This window comes from Pteropus vampyrus, unplaced genomic scaffold (assembly GCF_000151845.1).
Source record: "Pteropus vampyrus isolate Shadow unplaced genomic scaffold, Pvam_2.0 Scaffold78, whole genome shotgun sequence".
Classification (NCBI taxonomy): Eukaryota; Metazoa; Chordata; class Mammalia; order Chiroptera; family Pteropodidae; genus Pteropus; species Pteropus vampyrus.
The window spans coordinates 3913323-3918712 of NW_011888859.1; positions in this window are offsets into that span (position 1 = coordinate 3913323).

Below are 5390 nucleotides of genomic sequence, written 5' to 3' on the forward strand. Positions count from 1 at the left end.
ACATTTCTGAGAACAGAAATCAGAAAAAAAGATTTTTTATTTTTATAAACTGGTATCATAAATTTTAAAATTTTTATGTTCCTACTCTTAGGTTATTTTGGCCTGAAAAAACTTGGTTAGACAAAAGCAAATAGGTTAGTGGTTACTTTCCTTCCCCTTTGTGATGCAAATGTGGGATGACAGGTTATGAGCTGTAGCCAGAGGCAGGATGCTGGGGCTTGGTAAGCGGAAGAGGGCTCAGAAGAAGTAAGTGGACCAGCACTCACTGTGCCCATTCGCTTCTCTTTTAGTCGAAGCTTCCCTTGGCTGTTTGTTCCTGTCTTTCATATGCTAAGTGTTGTTTCTCTATCGGATGATAAGCCCTTTGAGGGCAGGCTTGGGTCTTTTTCCTTTCAGAAACAATATGTGAGAAGAAGCTGGTATTGGGAGTCAGATCTAATTCGTTTAGAATATGGGTAACTATATGTATTTGAGACCGTGTGCAGATGGTTCAGTCTTGGAGTCAAAGTGTCTGAGCGTAAAGATACGTGCTTCACAGATTTGCTCTACATATTCATTCATTCATGTATCCATTCAGTAGACCTTGACTGAGCAGGTTTTCTCTGCCAAGCCTAGCTCTAGGTAGGGGATACAATGCTGATTATAAGACAAGGTGCTGCTCTTGTGAACTTCTGCAGATCAGACGTGATAACGGGTGAAATATTTAGCATCGTTCTAGAGCCAAGTAAAGCTTGGAGCTGATTATTTTCTTTGATCTTCTCTACACCATACTCAGTGTCCAGCACTAGCACTAACCTACACTGCAGCGGGGAGTCAAAAACAGCTTGAATCGACAGTGAAAACATCTAGAGGCTCATCTACACTGCTGTGGGTGGGATGTGAAGACAAACGCTTCGTTCTCAGTTCTGTGGTCCACAGTGTAGCTCTATGGAGCAAGTCTTAGAAATAAGGAAACCGAGTCTTCCTAATTAAGTGTGTTAGGGAAAAAAGTAAAAATATGTATCATGATGTAAATTTAAAAAATATATATACATTTATACACACACACACACACACACACACACACACACACACACACTCAAACATTCTGGAGAGAGAGTGGCTAAATTCCTAGACATTTTTCCTTAGAAGTTAGATCATTTCAGCATCTCATTTGAATGGCCCCGCTCCTTGCATTTCTAATGACCTCTCCACGTGTACTTGTTTTGCTGTCCACTTGGACTGTAAGCCTCTTGCCGACAGCACTGCTGTCTCATGCATCATTTTACCCAGCGTGGCAGTTGCGGGCGTTATGCTCGCTCAGGGGTCCATTATGCCAGAATCCCAGTTTGCGCCCCCGCATTGAGATTGCCAAGGGTCTGGTCAGCATTTCACGGGTTCCGATAGATGTATGGTTCTCACATAAGCTGGCATGCTTCTTTGATATTCACTATTTTGGCCACCATTCCTATTCCAAACATCCAAGCATTTTCTGCCAAGAAAGCTGAGTGAGCAAACCCACGAAGGTATTTTTCACTTCCTTTAATGGAGCATAATGCCTTCATAGATAAACACAATAACACAGTCATCACATACGCACTCGCATTATCGTAGCGGCTGTGTGCTCAGCAGCACTCCTGGCCAGGCAAGGAGCCCACTAGTTCTGTTTTCCATTCTGATCTAAATCATGTTCATAATAAAAGAGTTTTCAATCAAGGTAAATACAATTTCATCCCAGCACAGCATCTACATTTCTGCACGCACGCGCGCTTCTCCTTTCTTTCCTTTTATTCTGGGTCACTCACCCTGGTGCGTGTGAAATTCCCCTCTGGTGGGGATGACAGCCTTGCTCCTCAATGGACTATAATGGGGGCTCTAAACACATCTCCTGTAACATACCTCTGTGATTTGCAAAAGTGGGAATAAATCAAAGCAGGGAAGAGATGCTGCGTGAAGCCAGAAGCTAAATGTTACATCATGTAGCGTGGGGCTGGGGGAAGCGGGAGACTGCTTCTCCTGGCAGCTCAATATCTTTGTGCTCGTTACTCTGCCACAGCCCCATTAAAACAATCATTCTGAATCTGCGGGAAATTGTCACCTCTTTCTTTCCTGCCACGGCAGCTGGTATTGGAGGCGGCAGACATCGCTCATTCCCTTCAAGGTTCTTAGCACACACGCAAAAAAGAAAATGAAGCTTAATTTGTTAAAAAAAAAAAAGAAGAAGAAGAAGAAGAAAAAGGTGTCAGCTTACCCTCAGGCTCAGCACAGGCACCAGAGGAAAAAAGCAAAGATAAATGCCTCTAGGTGAACTGGCACAGAGTCTAATTCTCCACTCACTCTGCTGCTCCCCAGTATGTATCACATTAATCATGCTGGATGGGGAGACATTTCAAAAACTTAAGCAATTTTCAAACAAAGATGCACCATTTAAAAAACACAATGACATAACTTTATTGTGTGATGCTCTCTTTGTACCAGCAATGAATCTGAAAAATGTGTTGCAGATGTTAGTACAAATAATTAATGCCTGGGTCGGGACTGGAGGGAGAAGCAGGAAGAAACAGACAAGCGTAAGCAGAAAGGAAAGGCCACTGCCCTCCCCTCTCTCTTCCTGTGACCTTCCCCGGATCGCAGGAGCTGGGCCAGGTCCTGCCATTCACCGCACGGCTTCGCTCTGCCCTGGTTCCTGGACCGATTCAGACAACAGAGGGGCAGTATTCAAATAGCTCCACTGCTTCATCGCGTGGGATTTAATACGCGAGCTTCTCAGATCCCAGAGTCCTGTGATGTCCCTGGGCTCTTGTGAGCTCTGCTTCTAGGAAATGGACTTTGGATTTTGCTACCTTGCCATCCTCAAGCGAGTTCAGGGACACCCACCCTATAGCTTGTACCATGATTCCTCAGTTCCTGTCAATGACACTTGCCATTCTTAACCTGATATGCTGCCTACCCCAGATTTCCACTACCGTAGTCCACTTTCCCACCTGAGATGTGCCTGTCTCCTGTTGGAAGTCTTAATGTCCACTATTGCCTGACCCGCAGATCTTCTTCGGGCACTGCGCTTTGCCTTGCGCGCCTAGCTATTTTCGTATCCTCAGCTGGGCCTGCCTCTCAGCCCTCAGTCTGCAGTAGTTTGGAATGTTTGTGCCAGAACCCATCTCGTATTTTCTTTCTATAGTGTGATTTTTCTTATTTTCTTTTTTTCCTTTTCTTTTTTTTTCTTTTTTTTTTTTTTCCCAAAGTTAGAAGAAATAAATGAATAGAAGTGGAGCAGAGAGAGGTTCCTAACATGCAGTAGAGTATGACCATGGCCACGGATACTGAGCACTAGAAAAGGACATCTATGGAGCATGATCCTAAAAACTCTGAATCCCAAGGTGATTGGGACAAGTGATCATGTATTGAAGGATGGAAGCTGTGGGAGAGGCTAAGAGGGCCTGGGTCTCTTTCACCACAGACTTTTGGGAACTATCTAGACATCTATCACTGAAATACAAGCCAGTCTTTCTTGTCACAGACACGGTAATAAATTGGATATGCTCTCCTTGGTTCCAGAAAACCAAATGTTCAAATCTCACCTTTAATTTATGAGATAGGCAGACAGAACGCTCAGCAAGGATGAACTTGGGAAACTCCACCCACTGAGGAAAATTCATTTGTCTCACGATAAGCTTAGGAATCATCTCTTGCCTAACAGAGCAAAATCTATCAAGAATAGTTTAATATTATCAAACATATTGAGTGCATACAAAATTATAGTGTATGTGATACAAATTTTAAAATTTAAGAACTAAATATTACTGAGACAAGTGAAGCTTTCTGTGCGCATTCTCTCTTTTCAGAAATAACCAGCATCCTGAATTTAGGACTTGAAATTTAATTTCTGTCTACTTGTTTGCATGTGATTATGTGTGTATAAATAAATAATATTGTTTTGCATGTGTTATAGTCTCGAGTCATACACACTACATATATTCATCGACAACTTTTTTTTTCTCAATATGATTGTGAGGCTTATTCATGTTCTAATTTTGCAATTGGCAATCTATGACCCATGGGTCAAATTTAGCTGGTGGTCTGTTATTATACACCCATCGAGCTAAGAATGGTTTTTACACTTGTAAAGATTGAATAATAAACAAAATCAAAGCAACAGTCACGACGGAGGCCATATGTGACTGACAAAGCCTAAAATATTTATTACCTGGCCGCATATGGAAAAAGTGTGATGACTCTTGTTATTCTATTTTGTCCAGGTTATTCTTATTCCTGTGTTTTTTTAAACACACTTTTAAAATTAGCCTGCCAAGTTTCATAAAATGCCTTTTTAAAAATTCCGATTGAAATTACTTTGAATTTATGGATTGTTTTGAAGAGAATTGATATATCGATGATACTGTACTTTCCACCTGGATTAGTTATCTATTGCTGCTGTAACAAATTACCCAAAATTCAACAACTTGAAAAAAACACGGATTTATTATCTTGTATTTTTTAAGGTCAAATTCCAATGTGGATCTCACTGGACTGAAATCCACGTGTTAGCGGGGCTGGGCTCCCTTTCAAAGAGTTTTGGGGAGAATCTGTTTTGTTGCCTTTCCAGTTTCTAGAGCCTGCCCATATTCCCTGGCTTGTGGCCCCAGCCACCTTCAAAGCCATCGGTTGCATCATTCCAAACTTTGTTCCTGTCCTCATGTCTTCTCTGACGCTGACTGACTTTCTGCCTCCCTCTTCTCTTTCTAATGTCCCTGATGATGACATTGGGCCCACCCAGAAAATCTAGGATGATCTTCCCATCTCAAGGGAATCATGTCAAAACCACCATAATTTTATCTGGAACCTTAATTCTTCTTTACCAAATAACCTCACGTATTCACAGGTGCTAGGAATTAGAACACGGACATCTTCGAGTCATTATTCTACCTACCACAAGCCCATCTAGCGAGTTTTTCTTTCAGTTATTATACTTTTAAGTTCTAAAACTTGCATTTGGTTCCTTTTATAGCTTTATTTCTTTGCCGAGACTATTTAATTTTCCATTTGTTTCACAAGTGATTGCAGTTATCTGTTGGAACATTTTTATGATAGCTGCTTTAAAATTCTTCTTAGAGAATTTCAACATTCATGTCATCTTGGTGTTGAAATCTGTTGATTTTCTTTTTTCATTTGCGTTGAGATTTTCCTAGTTCTTTATGTGACAAAAATTTTGGATTGTATCCTATACATTTTGAGTATCATGTTATGACACTCTGGTTCTTATTTAGATCTTCTATTTTAGCTTGCAGTTAACAGGTTTAGGTTCAGAACATGCATCCTGGCCCACTTTTGTGGTTTGTGGTTCCAATATCAATTTAGTTTTCAAAGCGTTTTCAATGCTATTCTGGTAAACCCCACTTGTGTGCAAACCCAGA